The sequence below is a fragment of the Gopherus flavomarginatus genome, chromosome 5 (assembly GCF_025201925.1).
Source record: "Gopherus flavomarginatus isolate rGopFla2 chromosome 5, rGopFla2.mat.asm, whole genome shotgun sequence".
Classification (NCBI taxonomy): Eukaryota; Metazoa; Chordata; order Testudines; family Testudinidae; genus Gopherus; species Gopherus flavomarginatus.
Genome location: NC_066621.1, coordinates 37,473,910 through 37,500,894, shown reverse-complemented (window position 1 = coordinate 37,500,894; position 26,985 = coordinate 37,473,910). Strand labels below are relative to the sequence as shown.

The window sequence follows — 26,985 nt, the reverse complement described above, 5'->3', positions numbered from 1 at the left end:
TGGGCTGTTCAGCTCTAGGGGACAGTTGTCGTTGCTGTGATGAGCCGGGAGCTGTTCCTCTCCCTGGAGGTCCAAGGAGTTCAGGGATGTGGCTTGGGGGGGTCAGTGACTGCCATAAATGATACCTGAGCTCACCTGGAGTTGAAAGCCCAAGGGGACGAGTGTCTGCGCTTAAATGGGAAGGTGGCGTCTGGTTAATGGATAAATGGGCATCGCAAGCAGCAGCAGAGAGGTTATTTTATCGCTGTGTCTGGTGGGGTGGAGGGCGACAGCTGCTGGAATGCCATAGCCAGGTCTGATGCCCAGAATTAGAGAAGGAAGGTGAAAAATTGGAGGGGAAGAGAGTTGCCATGAGAATGATTAAATGCGGGGGGGATCCTGCCTTATGCTGAGATGCAAGGAGCTTCTTAAAGCGAAGGTTAAAGGGTGCTGTGATCCCTGTCTCGAAGTACCTAGGGGAATAATGAGCTATTCCCGCTAGCAGACAAGAGTCTAAGGAGAGCCAGTGGCTGGAAGCTGAAACTAGAAACATTCAGACTGGGAAAAAAGGGCAGATTTTGAACTGGGGTGTAATTAGCTATTGGAACAATTCATCAAGCATTGTGGTGGATTCTTCATCATTGACGGTGTTTAAACTGAGATGGGAGGTTTTTCTAAAGGATTTGCTCCAATTCCAGGAGGAGTTAATTCAGGGAAGTCCTGTGACCTGTGTTATGCAGGTCAGACAAGGTGCTTACAGTGGTCCTGTCTGAATTGATAATCTAGCTACTTATGAGGCTGGGGCAGGAGAGGTGAACAGCCAGGTTGACCCTGGTGTGCAGGAATGCATTGTACTAGCAGTGGGGGAATTACTAGAAGCAGAATACTTCCATCTAAATGTGGATATGTGCGCACCTGCCTTAGTGCAGGGAAACTCCTTCCATGCGTGTGAGCCTGCCTCCAAAGGGGATCAGGTAATGAGATGCCAGCTAATTCCCTATGAATGAAAGGCAGTACTGTCAGTGATGAGCCCTTCTGTACAGCCCCTTGCACAAGGGGGTTCCAAGTGCAATCAGGCTGGAAAATGATTGTTTTGTGAAAGAATTGGAGGGTTTGAAATTTGTTCCCATTCTATACTGGAGTGAGTCAGAGCAGGATCTTGAACCTGGGTCTTCCACAGCAGAGGTGAGTGTCCAAACCACTGGATTACTGAAGGGGGGATGGGAGGGGTGTTTCCTTCTGACCTGAGAAACCTTTCATTGAGACCAATCTGTCCTTGAAAAGTTTTGTTGTCTATAAATCCCATTTTCTGGCAATCAGACTCCCGCCCAGCTCTGCCTCTGGCAGCCACTGCCTGTACAAAGGAGCATATAGTCCAGTAGCCTGTTTTCAAACAGTACCACTACTGGGTGCTTCAGAAGCAATGAACAAAACACGCAATCACCAAGTTGTCCAATCCTAGCTTCTGGCAAACAGAGGCAAGGGACATGCGGAACATGGTGTTCCATCCCTGCCCATCCTGGCTAATAGCCATTGATGGATCTATTCTCCAGGAACTTATCTAGTTCTTCTTTGAACCCTCTTACAGTTTTGGCCTTCACAACATCCTCTGGCAAAGACTTCCATGGCTTGATTGTGAGGAAATACCTTCTTTTGCTTGTTTGAAATCTACTGCCTATTAATTTCATTGGGTCACCCTTAGCTCTTCTGTTAGATGAATGAATTACTTTCTCCACACAATTCATGATTTCATAGACCTCTATCATATCCCCCCTTAGTCATATCTTTTCCAATAAGAAAAGTCCCAGTCTTTTTAATCTCTCCTCACACCAAAGCTCATCATATGCCTAATCATTTCTGTTGCCCTTCTCTGTACTTTTTTGAGATAGGGTGACCAGATCTTCATACAGTATTCAAAATGTGGGTATACTATGGATTTCTATAGGGGCAATATGATATTTTCTGACTTATTATTTATCCCTTTCCCCCCCCAAAACGATGCCCCTATGTGGAATAGGCAGGAGCCACATGTCTCCTAAATTGTGCATCCTGAGGATGCAGAGACCTCTCTCCAGATCCCAAAGCTTCCAAAGAGCCAGATGGCCTCTGGCTTCTCTCCCTCCACCTCCTGCCAGGTCTACCCACAAGTGAGCTTGCTTGTTCCCTGTTAAATCCTTCCCCCAGTCTGTGCTTGCCCTGCCCCAGGTGTGTCGGGGTGGGGCTGGCTGAGGCCAGAGCAGCTCCTTAAACCCTTGTTGCCCTGTTACAAGAGCTAAGAAAGAGGGTCCTGCCTTCTCCAATTGCTCGGGGGAATCCTCTTAGAGCAATCAGTGTAGGGCTTTATGTCAAAAAGCTGCACAGCCCTTGGCAGCTTTGTTTCGAGCAACATTAACTGCCGCAGGGATTTCTGCTCTCAATGCGCCAGCCCTGTGGTGACCAGATAGCGACTGTGAAAAAACAGGACAGAGGGTGGGGGGTAATTGGTGCCTATAGAAGAAAAAGTCCCCCAAAATGGGACTGTCCCTATAAAAATGGGACATCTGGTCAGCCTAGCCAGCCGTGAGGGAAGGATTCTGTGGAAAATAGGCGTTTCCTTTGCTTCAATCTGGGCTCTACAGTTCTGATGCTGCAGAGATGATACGGAAGGCTGGAGGGGTCCTGGAGAGCATGCTGCAGCACCAGCAATCCCATGCTGCCATGGCCATGGGAACAGGGATGGCATGTTGTCTGGGCCCGTTGTGCTTGGGCTTCAGTAATGTTGAGGGCCTGGGGTCCCGGCTCCACCAAAGTTTTTGGGGTCAGGTCTCTCCCTCGGCCCTGTCTGCTGTCCCCACGCACCTCTCCCAAGTGTCCCCTGGCTCCCACTTACTGCTCCTGCATACCTCCCTCCACGGCCCAGAGCGTCTCTGTCTCTCTTGTGCAGCTCTATGCGGCCTTCCTGTATTAACTGCCACTGCAGGGTCATAGTGTCCCCCGTTCTCTACTGCCAGGGCACACTGACCCTGAGCCTGCCCTTCCCCCTCAGACCCTTTAATTTACTGGTGGGACACTTCACCAGCACATGGGAACCCATGCCCGCAGTCACCGCTCCTGCCCCATGCTGGACAAGGGGCAGCCTCATCCCCACCCCTACCCCCAGAGAGGCTTCCTGCCCTTCTGCAACACACACTATAGGGGAGACAAGGGGGCTTCCTGTACCTTAGAGGGACCCTAGGAGCACATGCAGTGACAGTGGTGTGAGGTGAATGTGGTGAGGATGGGGGGGGGCCCTCCTCCGAAGCTCACCGCTGCCTGTGGAAAGAGGGCTTGGGGAATCCTTCTCTCTGGCCCTTTGCCCCAGGGCAGCCTGTCTGCACCTCAAACTCCTCATACCCTGCCCTGTCCCAACCCAGAGCCTGTACCTCCAGCCAGAGCCCTCACCCCCCTGTCAAAGTTCCTTCCCAACTCTGAACTCTGGGTTATAGATATGGGGACCCACATGAAAGACCTCTGAGCTTATTTCTACCAGCTCAGATTAAAACTTCCCCAAGGTACAGCTTCTTTTCCCTTGGACAGTATGCTAACACAGCCAAGTGTTTTAACAACGAATCAGGGAAAGGACCACTTGGAGCTCCTATTCCCCCCCCAAAAAAAATATCCCCAAGCCCTTACACCTCCTTTCCTGGGGAGGCTTGAGAATAATATATTAACCAATTGGTTACAAAGTGATCAAAGACCCAAAACCCTGGGTCTTAGGACAATGGAAAAATCAGTCAGGTTCTTAAAAGAAGGATTTTATTTTAAAACAAAAAGGTAAATATTAGCTCTGTAAAATCAGGATGGAAGATAACTTTACAGGGTAACAAAAGATTCAAAAACACAGCAGAACTTCCTCTAGGCTTAGTTTCAAAGTTACCAAAAACAGGAATAAACCTCCCTTTAGCCAAGGAAAAATTAACAAGCAAAACCAAAAGAGAATCTAACATGCCTTGCCTGGCTTTTACTTACAATATTTGTAATTTGAGAGACTCTTTAGTGCGGTATATAGGAGAATAAGTTTTCTGACCTGATGCTTCTCTGCTTCCCAAGAGAAAATACACACAAAAACCACAAACAAAACCTCTCTCCATCTCCCACATCCCGCCACCCCTGATTTGAAAGTATCTTTTGTCCCCACTGGCTCTTTTGGTCAGGTGCCAAGCAGGTTATTTGAGCTTCTTAACCCCTTATAGGTAAGGAGGAATTCTAGGCTACCCTTAGCTGTATGGTTATGACATCCTCACACCCCAACCCTCTGACCTAGCACTGAGACCCTTCCCACATCTCAAACCCCTCATCCACAGCCCTCACCCCTGCACCCCAGCCTTCTGCCTGAGCCCCTTCCAGACCCCACAGCACCAGCCCCATCCCAGAGTCTTCACATTTTTACATTCTTTTAAAAAGTATACAGTAACTCTTTGCTTAACATTGAAGTTATGTTCCTGAAAAAAATGCTACTTTAAGTGAAATGATGTTAAGGAAATCCAATTTCCCCATAAGAATATATATATATATATATATATATATATATATATACACACACACACACACACACAGAGTATAAAATTTAAACACACAATTTAATACTGTACAGAGAAATGATGATCGTGAAGCTTGGTTGAGGTGGTGGAGTCAGAGAGTGGGATCTTTCCCAGGGAATAGCTTACTGCTAAATGAGGAACTAGCACTCGTCTGAGCCCTCAAGCATTAACACATTGTTGTTAATGCAGCCTCACACTCTATAAGGCAACATGAATGGGGTTAGGGGGAAGACAGCATGGCAGAGAGAGACAGAGACACACACCCTGTGTGTGAGAGGGAGACTTTAAAACAGCAGCTGTTCCCCCCATTCTCAGCCCTGTCATGTGTCCCCTGTTCTGTGGAGATGGGGGGGTCAGGAATGGAGGAGGGGGACACCCTCACAACAGCATCCTTCTTCCCCTACCACCCCCCTGCACTGAAATCAGGAGGTTCAGGAGAGCAGATCCAAAGCAGGAGCAGCACTTGGCAGTGGGTTGGAGGGACACCTGAACAATTGATAGTCAGTTGATAGTCTGCTGGGTGGCTCCCGCACAGGGAACGTGGGGGAGCTGATGGGGGGCTGCCTGTTCACCCTGGTTCCAAGCTCCCAGCAGTGGCTCTCCAATGGGCTACTCTTTCTGCAAGCAGTGGAAAGAGCAGGTGGCTGCCAAACAACAGTAGAAGGCAGCATGGCACAACTTGAAACAAACATGTTCTCTAATTCAGAGGTTCTCAAACTGTGGCCCAGCTCCACTCAGGTGGTCCGTGGAAAGTTCCCTCTAAGGTGCACTCCTGGGCAGCAGCACATGAGAGAATGAAAGGCCACCCACCTAATGAGTGAAGCCGAGCAGGCGTGACTTCCCTAATTAGATGCCTGGACCCTGGAGAAGATGCACATGTAAGGTGAGGTGGTGGCCTTGTGGGGGATAGGGAGTAGGTTTGAGCATGCTGAGTACAAACCTGGGGTGGGGGGTCAGAAGATGTGTGAGAAGTGGGGGTGGGGGGAATTTGGGATGTTCAGGGCTACGGCGGCCAGAGAAAGAGGCTCCAGGGATACGGCTGCTGGGGAGAGACTCCTTTCCTTCTCAGCTTCAGCTCTGTGACTGTTCTGGCATGGGAGAGCCCCCTTCCTCTCCCAAGTCCTTTCCAGCCTGGACTCAGGGGCTGCTGCAGTGGTGGAGAGAGGGCACATCCATCGCATTAGAAAGGCTAAGACTATGGATATTAAAATATGAGTTATGTGCTTTTATGTGTAGAACAAAAAAGTTATTTATTATTAAGGGTTTTTTTATATATATATCACTGTCATGAAGTGGGATGGTTCTTAAAGTTTTCTCTGAATCCTCTGTGGGTGCCTCAGTTTCCCCTGTGCATTTCTTAAGTATCTTGGTGTGGGGGATAAAGGAGTATGACTGCTGCAGAGCCCCAGAGGGTCAGTGTGATGCCTTCAGCACAGAGACTGGCCAACTCCCTGTCTCCTGGCAAATGATGGCCTGGGCCCTCCCCTGCAAGGTGCCAACTGAAGGTGTTGGAGAACAAAGAGATCAGGTGACCTCCTGGCACGGGAAAGAGACAAAGGCCAGAGGAGGGGCTGGAGATTTTCAGTTTGGAGCTTGCTGCAGAAATAGAGGGAGGTGCAGACATGGTCTGGGCTCCCTGCCTCACAAGATGGACCTGATTGAGGGGTCCTATTCTCTGTACCAACAAACTCTGTTTTAGATCGTGTACTTGTCGTCTAATATCTTCTGTTTTACTGGTGGGCTCAGAGTCACGTCTGACTGCAGAGTTGGGGTGCAGGGCCCTCCGGCTTCCCCGGGAGCCCCACCTGTGCGAGTTTGCTGTGGGAAGCACTTGGTGAGGAAGGGGATGCTGAATGCTCCGAGGTCAGACCCAGGAAGGTCGCAGCTGTGAAGCTTCATGCCCCGGAGATTAGTCTGCTCACAGAGAGGAGGTTCCACTTGACAAGCACTTTTATCCAAAGCGCTTTACAATTGTTAGATAACGGTACAAACAACATTTGGAAAGATCACTAAGTGGTCTGCAAAGACCCTCAGCAATTTTCAAGTGGTGCACGGAAAAAAAAGGTCTGAGAGCTACTGCTCTCATTGTTCATCACCTTAACAACAAAACAACATTAATCAGGATGAGTTTAAGTGAGGAGTTACTGTCTATTAAGATACAAGGCTGGGGACGTGGCAGGACTTGGACCTGTTTGGAGCTGTCTGGGGAAATGGAGGGAGGCGCAGACATGGTCATCACCTTAACAACAAAACAACGTTAATCAGGACGACTTTAAGTGAGGAGTTACTGTCTATTGACTTACAAGGCTAGGGGAGTGGCAGGACTTGGACCTGTTCTGGGCACCACCAAAAGTTATTCAAACCTACTGCCCCTACCTGGGGACATGTTGTCTTTCTCCCATGTCACCTTCCAATGGAGGAAAGAATGTGACACACAAATAGGAGTCTCTTCCTGGCTTCCAGATAAGCCGTGAGGACCTGTGCCTGCCGATAGTAGGGATGGAGGTGGGGGACAGAGTGAGGGTAGCTGGCTTCAGCAGTGTTACTGAGCACGCTCAGTCCATGTGAGCATGCTGAGTACAAACCTAACAGCAACTCGGGGCCTGGGTAGGGGGTGAGAATATGTGACACTAGATGCCTCCTCCCCCACACAGCACCTCCGCTGATAACTGTCCTGCAGTAACACAAGTGTGTGCTCAGGGGAATGCTGTGCTGCAGTGGACATGCTCTGCAAGATTCTCATTGGAAGCGTGAAGGGAAGTAACACTACTTTTAACACGGGAGTCTAGGCAAGAAGGAAGACAACCTGGAAATTCTCACTGAGGAGGGAAAGTGGATAGAACGGGGAAACCTGGTGGGACGATGAGTATTACTGGAATGTTAGTGTCACTGGTTACAGCCTGACTAGGAAGGGGAGAGATGATAACAGTGGTGGGCTCGGAGGCACTTGACATTAGACACGTCATTACCTGTTTAAAAAGTTCTTGGTTCTAGAGAACCCCAGGACCTCAAATGAACAGGGCTCAACCTGCTAACTAACATGACCTAGCAGGGGAATCAGTGGGCAGCTGGTACAGTTCACGGAATCCAAACCAGAGAAGGTTCAGTTTCTCCTTTAGCACCTGTTTGTGACTTGTGGGAAGACAATTGCGTTAGCATGGGGGACTTCCTATTTGGAGGCAGATGGATGAGGTCTCAAGTAGCCATTAGTAAATCATCGTTGGAGATTTTAAAAAATGACAGATACTTTTCTAAGACTCTATTGTGGATCTCATTGTGGTGGGTAAAGATGCACTGATCACTGACCTGCATGGCTCTGGGGCTAGTGATCGTGACTTGATTGTATTCAGTAAGGACCAATAGAGGACAGCTCCAAGCAGCCATATTTACATTTGGTGCATTGCAAGTGTTAACTTTTCAAACAGCTCTCTCCTTCTTGAGGTGGCAGCTGCCTCCTCTCCTGACTTGGCCCTCTAGCCCAGTCACTCCCAACCTTCTTCCCTTCCCGGGTCGTCTAGAATTAAAAGCCAAGGAATCAACACCCAACAAGGGCTAGTAGGTGTGAGAGGGAAATGCTTCCTGTAACGAAATGGGGGGGTTTCTTGGTTTTTCCATGTTTTCCAGTGGGCTGCATGCAGAGGGAGTGGGACTCAGTGTCCCCGGTGTTACTGGTTTAACAAGCTGAGGGGAGAGGGAGTTTGTTGTTACAGAGGATCGGAGAGGGAACTTGGGACCCCAGCTGACGGCCTGAAGGATGGATACCCCAGCGACTGGTGACCCGGAGACACATCTCAGGAGTCACAGTTGGTTCTGGCCAGTGGGAGGACAATGGGCTGCAAAGAGAGGACCCCGATGACCTAACCAGCTGGTTCCAGTCAGAGGGGGCCAGGGGAGGGCTGAGAGGAGAGGAGGCCCAGGCCACTATGTTTATGACCCTGTTTACCTGGAGAGAAGACAATGGACAGAGGCGGAGCTTGGAGCTGGGGATATCAGATGCCCAGCTGGGAAGCAGGGGGGCTCTGGGCTGGAGAGGGGGAGCAGGCAGATCCCACTAGGATGCAGGGGGACTAGGATGTGCTGTGCTGAGGGAGGCCAGGCTTGAGGCCCTGAGAGTTTCCTGCACTGTGTTCAACTCTCAATAAACCCTCCTGTTTTATGCTGGCTTGGATTCACTCCGGTCTAGAGAAGTGGGTTGCATCAACCCCTTTGGGAGTGGAGGTCCCAAGGGTCCAGAGCGAGTGGACTCCCTGAGGGGACCCACGGTGAGAAACAGGTGTGCTAAGGCTTAGAGAGGTGCAGCTCCAGGAGGTGGAGAGGCCTGACCCTGAGAGAGTGTGGACTCCTGAGAAGGGCTGTCACACTGGAAGGGGCACGCCCCAGGGACCGCACGGGGCCACGAGTGGGCATGATCTGTGAGTCTGTGACACCTCCCTCTCTGGGTATAACAGATGCAAGTCCTCTCTTCCCTCAGAGAGGGACCTTCAGGCAGTTGCTGAGGGACAGAGCCAGCCTTCCCTCAGGACATGCCAGATAAAGGACTTTCCTCTTGCCAGGTCTGCCCACAAGTGAGCTGTTCTGCTCCCTTTGAAATTCTCTCTCTGCTCTGTGCTTACCCTGCAGCTGTGTTGGGGTGGGGCTGGCTGAGGCCAGATCAGCTCCTTAACCCCTTGTTGCCCAGGTTGAGATTTGTATTCCTCATCACAAATCCAAACAGAGGGGAAACAACCTTGAAGGTACAGCTTTCCATACTGTTAATGGCTAACAAGCCTAGCGGGTCTGAGGGTCTATTTTTGCAAGTCGAGCTTTTTGTTCTATTGGGTACTTTTATCAAATCGTGCAGCTGGGTCACGGTGAAAGTGCAGGGAACCGGCAGGGGGCAGTCAGGTCCACAGGTCAGGAGCCCAATGAAAATGTCTGGAGTGTCTGGGGTGGAGAGTAGGTGAGGCGTGCCCTTTCACAGGACCCTTTCTGGCAGATGCTGTGCTTTCATTCCTGGACACTGCCAGGAGGCCCAGCTTCCATCCCTAGCAGCTTGGGTGTTCCATCCCCTACTGTGAACCTAAACTGCTTTTAAAGGACTTTCCAAGCCCCTCCCAGGTCTGCTCCCTTTGGGGGTCTCTCTCCTGGCTGAGCACAGGCTGTCCTTATATCACCCAACAGGCCTGGATCCTACTTACATGCCGCTCCCTCTCATGTGAGCCCTGCACTTATTCCCTTCACCTGGGGATAGGTTCAGTTGAGCTGCAACCCCTTTCATGGCCATCTCACCCTGGGACAGCCTGAAACTGGAAACCTGTGAACTAATAGTAACTGTTTCTATGAAAGGTGCTGAAGACACAATGGAAGAGGAAATCCTTTGGACTGGATTTAAATGATTCCACAGGAAAGTGAATTTGAGAAAATGTCCAGCATTATCCTCCTAGCAAAATAAAAAGTTGAAGGTCCGAAAGGACCTTATGTCCATCTTCTGTATAACACAGGCCCTACAACGTCACCGAGTGCTTCCTCCAGAAAACCTATGGCATGTGACTGAGCCAGAGTACATCTTCTGGAAAGACATCTCCATTCATTCGAGCCAGCTGATAAGAAAAAAATCTTTCTTCTGCAGTGATGTGAAGTTAAAGAACATGGAGAAGAAGAAAACCTCTACTTGGGTTGTTACTGGAGCTGAAGCAGAGAGGCCAGGATAAATGTGGCTAGGGCCCAGGACTGACTCTCAGCAGATCTGCCGTTTTCTATTCCTGGCTTTTTGACCATGAGCGAATCTCTTTGCTTCTGTGTGCCTCAGTTTCCAGAACTATAAAATAAAGCTAATCAAGGTTCTGTTTTTTTTCTCTCCTATTTTGCAAGGCGGGAAACATAGATACATTTGGGGCCTGTCTACACTACCGGTCTAGAGTGTCTTTGTAAGCTGATGACCCCGACCTCTTGTTCAGAATCTATGGATAACACAAGCTCCTAAGTTTGTTCTGTGCTTAGCCCTTATGGACAAGCTGGGCTGGATGGCCTTTTCTCGCTGGGCTATGTGGAGCAGGTTCTGAGTACAAGGGATACGAAGGAATGTGAAGAGGCTCTCGAGGACTAATTCTTGAAAATAAATATCAATGAACTGCCACACAATATAAAATCACTGCCGCTAACATTGGTGGATGATCAAATACTAGCAGAGTTGTAATTAGTGGTGAGGACAGGGCAGTGACACAGAGCAATCGAATCCCTTGATAAGCTGGTCCCAGTGAAAGAAAACAAGTTTGAAAAGAATGAAATGAAAGGTCTTCTACCTAGCAACAAAGCATGCAGGCCACACCTACACAACGGGGAAGTGTCTCTAGGAAAGCACTAACCATGAAGAGGATTTAGGGGCCATGCTGGGTAAGCCATTCAACATGAGCACCTAGAGTGATGCTGTTGTGAACAGGGCTAACGCCATCATTAGATATATGAAAAGAGCAGTGAGTAGCATAGGGAGGTGACACACCATCAGTAAGACTGATCCTGGAATACTGCCTCCAGTTTTGGCATCCACATTTGAAAAAGATTTTGAAATATTGAAGATGGGGCAGCCAAAAGCAATGAAACGTTTTGAGGGCTGGAGACAAATGCCTGCTAGTGAGCTCTTGAAGAGCTCAGCATGTTTAGATGATCAAAAAGATCGGGAGGTGACGTCATTGAAGTGCTGAAATGACTTCATGGAGAGAAAAGATTGGGTATTAAAGGGCTCGTTAATCTAGCACAGAAAAGCAGAACAAGACCCAGTGGCTGGAAACTCAAAAGAGATCAATTCATATTAGAAATAGGACTAGGTGCCTTTCTGGAATGTGTTTAGTGAAAAACTAGCTACTATTCTATCCAGAAAGCATGTGCTATGCAGGGTGTCAGATTATATGCTCTAATTGTCAATTCTGTCCATAAAGTCTGCTAATTTATGAACAATTGAGCGTAGCCCGGGGAAGATCGTCTCGTATTCTATTGTGTAGTCGGTGTCATGCCCACAATGAAGAGTCACAGAGTAGAGTGATCCAGGGGCAGCAGCTCAAACATCCAATGTGGCTGGACAGGGGCAGGACAACAACACTGCAGGGGAGGGGTGGGTGTGGCAGTGACATCACAAGGCCCTTTGGCAGGACCTCAGCCTATTGGACAAAGGTGGTGGGGAGGCGATGATGTCACAGAGAGATCTTGACATCAGCCAGGGAGGACAGGGGTGCAGGACAGGGGCAACCTTGGAGATCCCTGTGGCTTTGCTTCAGCACATCTCCTTCTCGAGGTCTCTCCTTGAGGACTGAGAGAGAATTCACTTTCACATACATGAACGCAAGGAGGACCATCTTCGGAGCTTTCTCCTTTTCCTTGATTGATTTTGCTAGAAAACAGATGTCCCTGTAGAGAAGGTAAGAGCCTCGGAGAGGTTTGGAACCTGTTCAGTCTGATCCATCAGGTGCCAACTCATTTTTAGGAAAGGAAAACTCTAGATTGTGGGGGCAGCATGTGATTTCCGATCTAGGACTTTGTCTCTTAGAATCACTGAGGACCTTGGGGCTTCTTCTTTTTGTTTTCCCTTTTCCTCTGTCCCTCCTACCTTTTTCTTCTTGCTTCCTTTGTCCTTTTCCTCTGCTCTCCTCCCACCACCAGGAGCTCAGTGTGTGCACTGGTGGTGATGGGAGGCTTGTTGGAGGCCGTCACAGAGAGGTGAGATGGGAATAATGCTCTGAGAGTGATCCCCTCGGTGTTGACCTGCGTCATTCTTTGGGCTATTTTATGAGAACCCTTAGCCTCCCACTCCTCAAAGTCTCAACCTTGATTGGCTGAGGAGGGGGCTATTGACAGGGAGGAAACTCTGGTCTTTGTTGTTCTCTTTTATGACCAAGCAAAGAAGTCACAACCAGTTATATGTTTGACCAATGTTGATGCCGTTCGCCATTCATTGTCTCCGAGCAGTTCATGATCCTCTCTAACCTTTCAATTCTTCTAAAAGAATTGCTGAATAATTCCTATGAACAATTGTTGGTCTGTAGCTCATTTGAGAGCAACTCTGCTCCTAAGTGGCTGCATCAGCTAAGACAAGTCACTGCTCCTTTCTCAGCCTTAGTTTCTCCTTCTGTCAAGGATGAATAACAATCCTCTCCTACCTACCTCATGACGGGTGGATGATGGGGATCCATTGAAGAGTGTCACTAGTAGCAGTGCAGAAGAGGAGATGTCTTATCACATTGAGCCATATCAGATGATGACATAATATTCTATTGTATTGGTATTTTATTCTTTTGGAATTGTAAAGGGCAGCAACTACTTACTTCAGACTGAAGCATCTCATCTAACTTTCTAGATCACGGCGTCTCCTCTTTGTGTACGACGAGACAGTTTAATGCACTGTGACAAAGAGGAGATGCTCTTGTTTTGCAAACAAATATTTTTGCAAAGAATTTTCATCCTACTTGTTATGATTTCAAGAAACAAAGTGGTTTAGTCATTCAGATTTGGATTTTCTGACAGAAAACGGTTTCCATGAAAATTGTCAGTCCTTATTTCCTGGGCTCTATCCCTGCCTCCATGGGTGTTGTTGTCTGTTAGTTAGAACAGGAGTCAGGACTGTTGGCTTCTCTTTCTGGCTCTGTCACCGCTTTGCTGTGGGACTCCTTGGGTAGGTCCAATGGGAATAGAGTCAATTCTCTAACTCCAGGCAGCAGTGAGCCTGGGTGAGAAGGGATGCTCAAGCTGTCTGCGAAGGAGAAAGGGATGTTTCCAGGTGTTGAACGTCAAGAATTCTAAACTTAGCAAAAATGGCTGGTGTAGAGAAACAAGAAATAGTTGAGACCAAACTTGAACCATTGTCTTTTTTAAAGCCCATTTGGGTATGTGAGTGCCAGAGAGCCATAGAGGGGGGGAGCAACTTGCCCAGTACCAAAGATCAATAGGCAGCAATGGAACCAGGAGTGACACTTCCTCTCAAAGGCAGGGGGACCGGACATTAGGGCCTGGTTGCAATTGCCAGCTGTGGGAGGGAGTGTGCAGCAGTGGTTAGTGAAGGGGTCCATCCATGGCTCTGACACTCGGTGTGACTCTGAGCTGGTAGTTGAGGCCCGTTTGCCTTAAGTAGGGTTGGGGTCCCATCGCTACAGCCCAGGGGGGTTGGGAGGCTCCAGGAAGGTGAGTAAAGAGCTGGGATGTCAGGATCCTGGAGCCACTGTCCCCTCCACACTAGGGCAGTGTTCTGCACCCCGCTGCTGCTGGCTGACTTTCTCTATCCCCTGGCCATAAGACAGACTCTTGTTTTCACAGCCAGTCGATCGCCCTAGAGTCATCACCCTGCCTGCCCCAGAGCCTGAGGGAAGCAGCTGCCATCTTTCCATGGGGCAGAGCCACCTCTCCATTCCTGCTGGCAGGGAAGCATCTCCCATCCAGGCCAGAAGGTGGAAGTGCCCATCCTTCTGGCAAACAACACCAGTTCCCGGCGAAGGCATCGAGCAAGGAGAGGCCTCAATCAGTCCCAGATGGAGCTGGCTCAGGATGTGGTTTTGCAGACAGGACTCAGCCCAGGAGGGGCGCCGGGCAGGGAGGCTCTGGGTCTTGTTGTGTGGGCAGCAGTGGCCCCAGGAGCCCAGCCCTCATTCACCGCAGAAGGCATCACCCTGCCCGGTCACTGAGGACCTTCCAGTCCCCTCAGGCCAGGAGGTGGAAGAAGCCAGTCCCAGCACCAGCAGCTCAGCACGGGACAGCAGCAGCGCCTGGGACTCTGCTTTGTTCCAGGTGAGGAGCCAGGCTGGGCTCAGGGAGGGGTGAGGATGGGGATGTGAACACCCTGGTCCCAGACACTCTCCCAGTGATATGGCGGGGTGGGGTGGGGTCTCCAGCCCAAGTGTCTGGCCTGAGCCATGTGAACCCCACTGACACCAGCAGCAGTCACACAGCTGCCCCTGCAGCAAGGGGAACTGGGGCTGGGGGGCATCAAGAGCTGCTGCCACTTTGTCCCTTGATGCTCCGGGGCTGGGGGAGTAGGAACCTCCCATGGAGTCCTGGACAGCGGAGGTGGGGCTCTCTGCTCTGGGCTTCTGAAGCTGTTGGGGGCTGAAGGCATCCCTGAGAGGGAGGTGTGGGGCCCCATCTGCCCTGGGTGCCTAAGGTGGGAAGAGGGGTCTTTAATCCTGCTCTCCCCACTACGCCCCTGCCCTTCTCCCAAGGGGAAGCAGGCATCACCCTGTTCCCTTCTCTCCCTGGTGCAGGGACCCCCAGGGATTCAGAGGAGGAGGAATGGCTGGCCATGTCCACAGATGAAGCTGCTCTCTAGGTCATCAGAGAGCAGCTCCAGTGCAGAAAGAAGGTACAAATGTTCCCCACCTGGGCTGGAACCAAGATTATCCTGTTCCTTCCCAGCATCCCCATGCCCTACCGAGGGTCTTGTCCCTGATGATCCTGTTTGTGTAGGAGTGGTGGGGGATTTAAACAATAGGCTGGTCCCCACAATCCCCCATTGAGGCCTAAGCCGTGGAGCTGGTGTGGGTGGAGCAAGAAGGTCCCTATCTAACAAGTTCTCTCTCGCTATATACCCCATCCTGGTGGGTACAGGATGAGGGGCAGCAGCTCATGTTCCTGAAGGCCATCTAACGCGTGTGTCTTGCTGCACAGGACAGAGGGTAGGACAAACTGGAGCTGCACTGCTGCAAGGGGGCTGTGGTGGAGAGGATTGTGGTGAGTGAGACACGTCATACGGCAGCTGGAGGGAGGAGAGAGACATGGAATTGTCAGGGGTATCGCCAGGCTAATGGGTGGGGGCTGGGTGGTGTTGGAGGGGGCAGCAGAGGGCAGGGATTGCTTGGGCTAAAGACTGGGGAGAAGAGAAGAGAGTAATTGTGAGATTGGGCAGTGGGGGAATTGTGTGGCTGGAGGGCAGCTGAGACTGGGGGACAAGGAATGACATGGTCCCAGCTCGGTATTTGGGATGGTGCTGAATGGGAGCAGTTTTGACAGGGAGGAGGAAAGAAGGGGATTGGGACTGAGCTAGGCAGGAATCCTGGAAGGGGGACAAGTTTGATGGGCAGGAGGAAATCAGAGGAGCAGGAGGTAGTGGGGGATCCTGCTGGCCATGTGGGGCACTGGCTGTGTAATCTCCTCATTGGGAGGTGTCAGTAGGGCCCAAACCTCTCACGCTCCTTTGTCTCCTTCGCATCTCACAGGAGCTCATTGAGGAGCTTTCTAAGGACTCTCCACGCAGCGCCATCCTCGCCAACTCCCTGGTTCCAGTGGGCAACCTCAGGTACCGAGACAGCCCCCTCCCCCTCTTCCCTCCTGCTGGCTCCCCTAACCCCAGTGCTGCTCAGTCCCAAGGCTGAGAGTCACTGTCCCTCCCACTCCCAGGTCACCTGCCAGGAGTGGCTCCTCTGGCACAGCTGGTGGGGTGGGAAGGTTCACTTTCTCCTAGCTGGGCTGTTCTTTTCACTCCATTAACTTTACAGGGGTCTTGGGGAGGGGCTTACTGCCGGGCTCAGATACAGGAGGGGCAGCAGGCTCCAGGGAACAGGTGCTATTCCTGTCCTGCCACTGTCTGTCTGTGATGCCTTGGCCTTGTCATTCCCTAGCTCAGGGCCTCAATTTCCATTCTCGCCAGCCTGTAACTATATCCCTGTGGATTCGTGTCCGTGTTGGCGACAGTCCCACCCCCGTACTGCACAGTCTAATACCAGCTCCTCTCTCTTGCCAGCACCATGAAACCTGCCCTTGAGCCAGACCTAGAGACCCACCTCTTGCGAGCTGCCCTTCGCTGCATCTTCACCCTGGGCACGGAGAAGGACACCATCAACAGCCAGGTACATCCTCCTCCTCCTCTTCCAGAGTGGTCCTTGGTCCCTGCTCCTTTGATTCGCTGGAGCTCCAGCTTTAGGGGCTGGGGTAGGCAGAGATGGAACAAGCTGCAGAATTGGATCCTTCCCTCCAGAGGATTACCCCTCCCTGGGGGATTCCTTTCTTTCTTTCTTTCTTTCTTTCTTTCTTTCTTTCTTTCTTTCTTTCTTTCTTTCTTTCTTTCTTATGCCGTGTTTTGCCCAGCAGCCCAGCTTCCATCCATAGCAACTTGACTGTTTCATATTCTTCTGCCTACAAGGCCCTCTGCAGAGATCTGCTAAGCTCATGGATCAAAGATCCAAGTGTCATCAATCCTTGCTAATTGCCTGCACTGGGATGTGAATGAGAGAGGCCAGGATTTATGTTTGGGAGTCTCCCTAGTGCTTCCTAGAGACCCCTCTTCCCATCCTGTGGCAGGTGTAGGCCCAGTTTCCTTAACTCTGACCCATGGTTTGCAGGCTCTGCACAAAGTCATACCAGAGCTCCCGGATGCCATGCCGAGGAACCTGCTGGCAGAGTCCCCAGATGCAGACAGGCTCCACAACATTTTGGTGGTGAGCCCCATAAGGAGGGCTGGGAACCAAGTTTACCTTAATTCTTTGGGGGACAGCTAAGGACAGATTGGAATATCCATTTTCCACTCTGTCCTCCTAGCTGGGTCCCCAGTGGGGCATCCTTATTGGGGAGGTCAGTGCAATGCAGTGTCAGGTCCTGCTTTCTTGAGGGACAGAGGAAGGAGCTGGGTCTTCAAGCCAGAGCTCTGCCTGGTTCTGCTGAGCACTAACCACAGGGCTCCTGGTTGTCTTGGGGAGTGAGAGTCTGAAAACACACCCTTCCCACGCTCCGCCCCCCACAAACACCGCCACCATGAGATTCTGGAGATGGCTCATAGAGAAGAGGCACATGCTCCTTCCTAGAGAAACAGGAGGACCTCAGGGAATCAGCCCTTCTCTTGGATATGCTTTGAAATTCCTGGGGGGATTGTGCTCTCAGTGACTCCCTACATGCCAGCAAGGATTTTAGTAGCAGGGAAGGACGAGGTTTCAGTCTCTTTTCTGGTGAACTGTTCAGGAATCAGGAGTTCTGGGAGGATGGGACCAGCCCCAACACTGATCCTTGTCCCAATCTAGAGAGACCCTGACAAGTTGTGACCTGCAGGATACAAGCTGTGTCCTGGGGGAAAGAATTCCCTTCTAAAGCTCTGTGATCAAAGACTCAGCTATTCCCCCCTGTGCATAATGTCTCGGGCCCCTAGGGCTCAGGGTTGGGGCACATTTGCAAAGCACCACCTGCCCATTGAGCCTGACCTGCCTCCTTTCCCCACAGCATGTCAACCTCTGGATGGTGTCCAGGATGTCCCAGGAGAGAACCAGAGACATTAGGAGCAGCACGGCCCTGCTCAGATATGCAGTCACCCTCCCTGCGTTTGATGTAAGTGACCTCTGAGCCCAGCTTCCTGACTCCAGGCGTAGGTGGGCTGGCTCCAACAGGCTGTAGGATCTGTTGCTGCTGCTGCTGCAGGGGCTGTGCGTTCAGAGTGTTCCTCTTGGGAAGGCAGAGTCAGAGCAGGGAATGAGATGGGCTTCAGTCAAGTTCATCTTGTCCTGGTCAAGTGTTGTCCCTGGGCCTTTAAGGGAATGATGCTCCAGCCCCTGCTTGGCATCCCAAAGCATCTCCTGGCTCCCTTGGCAGCAGAGCAAATGAAGGGTCTATCTCAGGCTCCTCTCTCCCAGCATCTCCTTCAGAGGGGCTCAGGGGAAGGAGTCTTCTGGCCCAGGGGGCCAGGAAGCTGACAGGAAACTGCTGATGGAGTCTCCTCTTCTCTCTCTTCCATTAGATCTCAGCAGAGTTCCCTAGGATGGGTCACCACGGGGCTCAGGTGGCTCTGTTTGTCAGGGACCCAGACAACGAAATCAGCCGGCAGGCCAGGGAGGGGACTTACCAGCTGTACCAGCTGCTGCTCCAACAGAGGGGTAAGGAACCTGCTGGCACACGGAACCCAATAGGGGACTGAGAGTGACCACAGGTGGATAATGAGACTCCAGACAATTTCTCTCAGCCTGACCCCAGCTGGAGGACAAGTCTCTCTCTGCCTCTGTTCTTCTCCACTCCACTGTGCAGCCACCAATGGGATTGCAAGGACACAGAAACTGTAACCAGAATGGTCAAAGTGTCTCTCTCTCTCTCACTTCCAGGGCTGACCATACACGAGGCAGAAGATCTGTGGTGCCACGACTGGCCTCGGGACAGCAGGTTCCTGGGTTATAAGAACACAGCCAGGGTGGGGGAGGTAAGAACGCTGTGGCAGGGCATGAGACAGCTCAGGGAGTGGGGCTGGCTGAGGTCCCTGCAGTGGATGCCTCCTGGAGACAGGACAATAGCCCACTCCTTATTTCCAGCTCAGAGTTCCTCATCCAGCACTCAGTGGCACAGGCTGGTGCTAAAGGTCCCACATTGGAACCTCGCTAGTTGCCATGCTTTGAGTGTCTTACATGGAGCCATTGCTACGTGGCATAAGGAGAATCCCTGGGTGGGTGAGTTAATAGAGGATTATGTCTCTGGGTGTCTCTCTGCTCCTTGTCCCCCTGGCTTATCCCCAAGTGTCTGAGAGGAGAGCACTGGGTCAGTCAGTCACTATTGCTTGATGGGACCCTTGTTTAATTCCTTGCACCCTGTAGAAGCAGAGAAAGGAGGTGGGGTTTGCCCAATTCCATTGCCAGTCAGGAAGCAGAATGCCCCAACCTGGGCACTGGGTAGGGGACACAGTGAGCTCCAGAGTCAATATGAACCACATGAGCCCCCTCATGTCTCCAGACCCGGCCAGGGAATTGCAGAGTATCTGGACCTCAGCCACTGTTCCAAAGAAGCACATTGTCACTGACCCAAGTTGCAGCTACTTGCTGCACAAGTAGAAAATCAAAGACTGCCCTCCTCATCTCACAACTGTGGGGAGAACATCCAAACCTTGGAAGACATCATAATCCAGTGCCCTCAGATTGGAGTCAAAGGTGAAATGGGTGATTTTCACAATATCACAGAGGAGACCTTGGAATGGAGCCTGGATCTACAAGTGCATCTACAGAATGCTGCTCTATAGACCACACGTGAGAAGACTGTGTGAGCTTGTCCTGCGTCCTGCAAGCTGAATTGCTGCAGCAGAAGAAAAGTTTCTTAGGAGTGTCTGTGATGGGGACAGGGACATGAATCTCCTTATCCTTGTCAGGTTGCAGATTGGATTACCTTTGGAAGAAACCAAGGAGCTGCAGTGGCGTTATCCAGAAATCACTAATTTGGGGGGAATAGACCTTTGGTCAGCTGTAACCCCCGCCCCAAACGCACACTCCTCTAGTCACTGAGGTGCAGGAGAACTCTCTTCTGGAAGCAATACAGGGTCCTCAATCATCTCTGTGCACTGCACAGCAGAGTCGGCCCTGCTCCCCCACATTAGAGATCCATTTCCAGCCCATCATGGCCCCTGTGATCAATTGCCCTCCAGAAACAGCCACTGGAGGCTTTGGTCCTTAAGCATCTGCCACCTTTTAAGAAACGGGCTTCTCTGAGCCATGGGACCCTGACAGAGCCGGCTTTAGGAAGTGCGGGGCCCAATTCGAACAGTTTCGACAGGGTCCCGGCAGGGATGACCTAAAAAAAACCACACATGTAAAAAAACACGTGGGACTTGTACTCACTGGGCGGTGTTCTGAGTCTTCTGTGGCACTTCAGCGGTAGGTTCTTCACTAGCTCCAGGTCTTCAGTGGCATTGAAGGACCTGCCGCCAAAGACCCAGAGCAAGTGAAGGATGCGCCGCTGAAGTGCGGTCAGGTGAGTAAAAATTAAAAAGGCACCTCTAGCCAGGGAAGGGATTCGCACTGGGCGCAGGGCCCTCTTAGGCGGAGGCCCGATTCGGCAGAATTAATGGAATAGGCCTAAAGCCGGCCCTGGACCCTGAAAGCCTCCTGGGGAATGAACTGCCTTGGCTACAGCAACTCTCTTACTTTCCCTTTGAGGCCCCAGACGCTGAGGCCATTCTATCTCCAGGACCTGGAGGTTGGCTCTGGGCAATCTGCTAAAGTCTTGTGTCCTGCTGGGTTTAGGTTTTTGGAAAATTTTTCTCTGAGGGACAGAGAAAATATTTCCTCCAGACTGCAATGCTGGCGATCCATGACCCGCTGCTCCGTGTCAGCCAGGCTGGGCTGCTCCTCACATACTCCATTCTGGGGGAAGCCCAGCAGCTGATGGGGGACAAGGTAAGCAGCTGCATTAGACTCAGGAGATAGGGGCGGGCCCAGGCCTCATTCCCATCCTATCACCATTTTCTGGCCTGGGAGCAAGGAGCCTAGTGGGGACTTCTGGACTTCATGTATTTCTATTCTTAGGATGTGATGCTCAGCTGTCACTCCTGGGAAGGGCAGGAGAGTCCCCTAAGTGCCCTCTGTGAACTTTCCTGCCCCACAGAGCTGCACCCATTTCCGCATGGCCTAGTGTCCATGTCACCCGAGCCACCATCCTCAGTTGCTCCCATCACTGGCAGCCTGGGAGGCCAAGGACTGATGGGTGATGGCTACTGGCCAGGCAGTTCTGAGGCACATGGGTGGGGGAAGCTTGTCCTGCTGCTGGCAGGGCTGGACCCGCTCAAGAGAGAATGGGAGGATTCAGTCAGCAGGGGCTGCTGACCTGCCCCCTTCACTAGGACTGCCATCCTGTAGCTTCAGCATTTGTCACTGGGGTGACTTGGGGAAAGGTCTCAACCTCCCCACATCCCACTTCACTGCTGTTAGAATCCCTCCTGCCCCCCTCCCTGCCCTACCTGGGTGGAGATGGAGGTAGGGGTGGAGCAGAGGGTTCTATAAACTTGAGCAGTGTCCCCAGGTGGGTTGGAGGTGGAACAGCTGTCAGGGGCACTGAGGGGGAGGTGGCAGGAGCTAACCCTACAAGGAGGGGGGTTGGCACTGGAGGTCACTAGAGAGGACAGCAAGCCTCCATCCTGGGGATCAGGAGGGTGAATCCACCACTCAGACATGAGGAGCTGCTGGGTGGAAATCGTGCTGGTTCCAGGTGCCCTTCATCCTCCCTGGGCAGATTTCTGGGCGGGTCTCAGTCTCTGACATGTTCTCGTTCCTGTGCAGCTGGAGGATGTCACAGCCAAGGTGATGTGTCAGCTGCTCATCATCCGGCATTTGCATCGGGTGCCCGAGGCGCTGCAAGGGCTGCACCTCATCTGATGCCCTTAAAGTTTCCCCTCCCCTGTTCAGCAACTCCCGCTCCCTGCTGCAGGTACTGCTCTGTCTCACTGTAAATGGGGGGCTAGTGGAAGGGGAAATGGGGGCCCCTGTCACTGACAGAAACTCTCTCCCTTTTCTGTGGACCAGGCTCCTTCCCTCTGACCCCAAACTTCCTTCATCTGGGGCATGAGCTCTTCCCCTCCCATACCCCTCCCCTCTTTCCTTGCTCTGATCCCCATCCCATTATCTGTGCTCCCAAGCAGAGATGTCTCTGCCCCATATGGCGCAGAGGGACCTTTGTGTCAGGGCTAGAGACTATTTGCCCAACTGAAGATCAGGAAGCTCCACATCTGAGGAGGTGAGGATGGGATAGAGGCTCAGGGACTGCTTCACCTGCTGCCCTTTAATCTTCCTTTGGCCCTTCTATGGGCTCTTAGAGGGTGACATGAATAGGAACCTTCTCCCCACCTGTCTTCTAGGCCTTGGGGTGTGTGACAGCCTCCCAGATGAGTGCAGTCAGAAACTGAGCCACCTCAGGGAGCAGTGGGGACAGGTCACCTTGTCCTATGAAACCAAACAGTGCTAGTTCTCAAAGTCCCGCTCCCTCATGGAGGTAAGAGCCTTTGATTTATTTGGGCATATAGGTCTCCTGGGAGAAAAATGGAATCCCTGCTGCATAGCCTGGCTGGGAGCTTCCCCCATCCCTGAGACAGAGACATCTCCATCACTCTTGTTTTTTTCCTAGCAAGAGACCATTTATTATCATCTAGTCTGACCTCCTGCACAATGCAGGCCACAGAATCTCACCCACCCACTCTTGTAATAAACCCCTAACCTATGTCTGGACTGTTGAAGTCCTCAAATAATGGTTTAAAGATTTGAAGGTGCAGAGAAGCCTCCAGCAAGTGACTCGTGCCCTATACTGCAGAGGAAGATGAAAACCCCCAAGGGACTTTGCCAATCTGCCCTGGAGGAAAATTTCTTACTGACCCCAAATATGGTCATCAGCTAAAACCCTGAGCATGTGGGCAAGACTCACCTCAACCCAGTAAGAGCACGCAGGCCTGGGCAGCGCAGGTCTGTAACAGGGAAAGGAGAGCACTTTCCCCTGGGCTGCAGAGCCTGGGGCTTAGCCAAACTGGTAACAGAATGAGTCCTACCTCAGAGGGACCATATATTGGCCCCGAAAGAAGCAGACTTCAGTGGTGAACAAGCCTAGCTCGGCTATGAACTGGAATGAGAACTAGGTGGGAAGTTGAAAGCAGCAAGGAAAGCCTAGAAGGAAACTTGAGAAGAGAGGTAGGATGTGCCCAGGGAAACCTGCATCAAAGAGAAAAGAGCAGCCCTAGCTTTTGAGTACAGAGCCCTGGGCTGCTACCAGTGTCAGGGTGGGACCGGGTTCTGTTGTGTATTTGGTTGTTGTGGTAATAGAATCTTGTGTTGCTATGGCAACTGGGTCAGATTATTAGGGGATAGCCCAGCCTGTTTGGCTGGCTGTTGGTTAGTTCTGTGTGTAGCAATAAATGGCTGCTCCAAGGTTTACAGCTCTCTGTGTCTCCAGTGATTTCTTCCTAAAGCTGTTGCCCCCAAGGATATAACAACATGGCGATGAGGATGGGATCTCTGTGCTGCTCCAGCAACAGAAGGAAGTAAAATTAAGGTACAAAAACAGACAAACAAACCTTGTTTGCTGCTGGAAGGGAGTGAGAAGTGGCTTGTTTGCTCTGACTGTGCAAACTGAAACTAAAATCATGGCTACACTCACAGGGCCACTGGGACCTTTTGAGGAGTATATAGTGCAGTGGCCTGTATATACTGAGCGTTTTGAGCTTTTTGTTATTGCAAATGACATTACAGAAGAGAAGAAGGTGCCAATATTCTTAAGTGTTGTAGGGTCTAAGACCTACTCCCTGCTACGCAACTTACTACCATTAAGCCACAGACTAAATCTTACAATGACATTGTGGAAATCCTGGGGTCCCATTTTTTTCCAAAACCACTGGTAATTGCTGAAAGATATAGGTTCCACAAAAGAGACCAGAAAGAAGACAAAACAGTTGTACAATTTGTAGCAACTCTGAGAAAGCTTGCAGAACACTGAATTTAAGGAGATGTTAAATGAGGCCCTACGTGACAGGTTAGTGTGTGGCCTGCACAGTGAAGCTATACGGAAGCACCTATTGACAGAAGTTCAGCTTACCTTACAGAAGGCCATCAATATTGCTGTCTCCATGAACTGGCTACAAAGGAGGCACAAGCCATCGGTGCATCCCCTAGGGTGCATAAAGTGTCACAAAAACCTAGCCATAAAACTGGGGGGAGTCAGGAATGTTACTGCTGTGGTAAGCCAGGTCACCCTGCATCAGAATGCTGGTGTAAGGACCTGGTGTGTCGACACTGTGGCAAAAAGAGACATATCGAGTGTGCCTGTAAACAAGAGAAAAAGAGGCCTGTGGTCTGGCTAACCAAAAAGGGAAATTTGCATACCCTAGAGCAGACCCAGGATGACCAAGGAGATACCTCCTCACAAGAAGAAGAGCCACTCCACGTTTTGTCTTTGGCAGTGAGCTCACATGAATACAGGATAACCCCATTGTTGGATGGCGAACCTATATGCATGGAACTGGACACTGGTGCAGCCATTTCGCTGGTCTCAGAGACTGTATATAAAGAAAGCTACAGCATCTTCCACTTAAAGCAACAAAAACTGTGTTGAAGACATATACCGGAGAAGCTGTACCCATGTTGGGCACTCCTGATGTTAAGATGGAGCTCAATGGACAGGCTGCTAAATTGCCACTGTTTGTGGTGAGCGGTAATTACCCAGCCTTAATGGGTAGGTCTTGGCTTAGGAAGATCCAGCTGAATTGGGCAGAAGTGCACCGAGTGACTAAAGAAGAAACCAGTCTGACCACTATACTAAGGAAACATGCTGCTGTTTTTGGAGAGGCTCTGGGAAGTATGAAGGAAAGCACTGTGACGTTGAATATTAAACCTGACAGTCAACCAAAATATCTGAAAGCCAGAACTGTGCCATATGCCATCAGGCCGAAAGTCGAAGCGGACCTGGAGCACCTGGTCATAAATGGTGTCTAAATACCAGTTACCCATAGCCCAAGGGCAACTCCTATTGTTGCAATAGTCAAGAAAGATGGCTCCCTCCGGATTTGCGGTGATTTAAAGTCACTGTCAACCCAGTGTTATGTGCAGAGCAATACCTTCTTCCCCGCATCAATGACCTCTTTGCAGGCCTGGCTGGGGGCCAAAAGTTCAGTAAGATTGATCTGAGTCAAGCATATTTACAGATGCATGTTGATGAAAAGTCCCAAGAGCTGTTGACTATTGTGAAGTATAAGGGACTTTATCGATACTGTCGCCTACCCTTCGGTATAACATCTGCTCCCGCCCTGTTCCAAAGGGCTGTGGACCAGATCTTGTGTGGCTTGCCAAGAGTTCAGTGTTATCTGGATGACATCCTTGTCACTGGAAGGAATGAGGAGGATCACCTAAAGAATTTAGAGGCTACCCTACAAAGACTGGAAGAGTATGGACTGTGAGTCTGCAAAGACAAGTGTGAATTCTTCCAGCTCTCTGTTGAATATTTGGGACATATCATTGATGCTACAGGTCTTCGTAAGGTCCCTGCCAAAGTTAAGGCTATTGTAGAGGCTCCCCTTCCTTGAAATGTTAGCCAGATTTGCTTGTTTCTAGGACTATTGGACTATTATGGAAAGTTCATCTCACAGTTAGCCACACTGCTAAAACCACTTCACAAACTCCTTGGGCAGAACGAGGCCTGGAAGTGAACTGAAGCCTGTGATGTTGCATTTAACAAAGCTAAGGATGCATTGCTAAATTCTGAAGTTCTGAGGCACTTTGATCCATCTTTACCTTCCATTTGGCCTGCGATGTGTCCCCTTTTGGAGTGGGAGCAGTCGTGTCACACATTATGCCTTCAGGAGAAGAGAGACCTATTGCTTTTGCTTCATGCTCTCTAAGCAAAGCAGAAACTAACTATGCCCAAATCGAACGTGATGCATTGGGAATCATTTTCGGAATTCGAAAGTTTCATCAGTATCTGTTTGGACGGAAGTTTACTCTTCTCACTGACCATCAACCCCTGACTTCAATTTTTGGACCCCACACAGACATTTCTCCATTAGCCGCTAGTCGTATGCAATGGTGGGCATTGTTGCTTTCCATGCACACATATGAAATCAAATATAGGAAATCCACTCTGCACGGCAATACGGATGGTCCCTCAGGCTGCCTTTGCCAGTCAACCGTCGAGATATTGCCCAGAAGGAAATCTTTTACTTTGAACAAGTAGAGAATACACCTATCACTGCTATTCAGATAAAGAAGCAAATTCTGCCCCTTGGGAAGATGGCAGCTGCTTCCCTCGAGCTCAGGAGCCACCTGCAGAGCCTTCTTCCTGAGCATCCTCAGGAGCCTGGCCATCCTGGAATCGAGTGGGGAGCAAGTGTGAGTCTGGGCTCAAGGCAGCCTTTCACTCATGGGCCTTTTCGGTCCCTCCTCATCCCTGCTCCAACCAGAGCAGCCCCTTCTCCCTCCACAAGAGTGCAAGGAGTGCAAGCTACACACACTGGCAGGAGTTCATTGCATGATCTGCTCCCAATGTTCCCCTTCCTAATCCCTGTTGCTGCTGCTGCTGCAATATCCAGGAATTCTCATCCTTGTATAGCAATGAGGTCAGTCCCAAAGACCATTAGTTACTCTGGACAAGCAGCCCCCTCCTGTCATCCCAGGCCACACTCTCCTGCCCAGGCTAGAGAAGGAACAGAACCCAGGAGTCTGGACTTCTCCTGGCACACCATTCCCCACGTCAAAGTCACAAAGACCCTAGGCACAGGAAGACCAGGGCCCTTCCTCCTCATTCCCCATTGATTTCCATGCTCAGCAGCTCACAGGGTCTGGCCCAGCTCAGAGACTCTCAGCCTGGGGAACAGTGTCCCACAAGTGAAGGGCTGGGATCCCCATTGCTGGCACCTTTCCAAACACACTGGAGATGGCTCGGGAGAGGCCCCTGCCCAGTCTGAGAGGGAGGGGCTCTTGGGGGCTGTTTGCAAATGAAATCCCTCTTCTGAGATGTTCTCTCTCCCTCTTTCTGCCTCTCTCCAGACAGACAGGGGAAGCCACCAAGGAACCCTAATGCCACTCACTTGCTCTAGGTGATGGTCTGATGGATGGTGGATGTTTAGGGTCAGCAGATGTCCCTCGCCCTCCTCCTCACTCTCCAAGGGCAAGGCAGGCTGGAGAGGGTGGTGACCTGAGGAGTTACCCTGCCCAGCCAACAGGCAGGGTGATGACTCTAGGGCAATCGACTGGCTGTGAAAACAAGAGTCAGTCTTACTGCCAGGGGATTGAGA

At 50.9% G+C, this 26,985-nt stretch overlaps 2 protein-coding genes across 2 annotated transcripts in view; both read right to left on the bottom strand.

Moving 5' to 3' along the window:
* Positions 1 to 26,985, bottom strand: part of LOC127051488 (cilia- and flagella-associated protein 251-like) — a 118,077-nt gene that overhangs the window by 51,744 nt on the left and 39,348 nt on the right. The gene's annotated exons all lie outside the window — the stretch shown is intronic.
* The window catches only part of LOC127052538 (zinc finger protein 239-like), a 232,021-nt gene that overhangs the window by 199,040 nt on the left and 5,996 nt on the right, over positions 1 to 26,985 (bottom strand). The gene's annotated exons all lie outside the window — the stretch shown is intronic.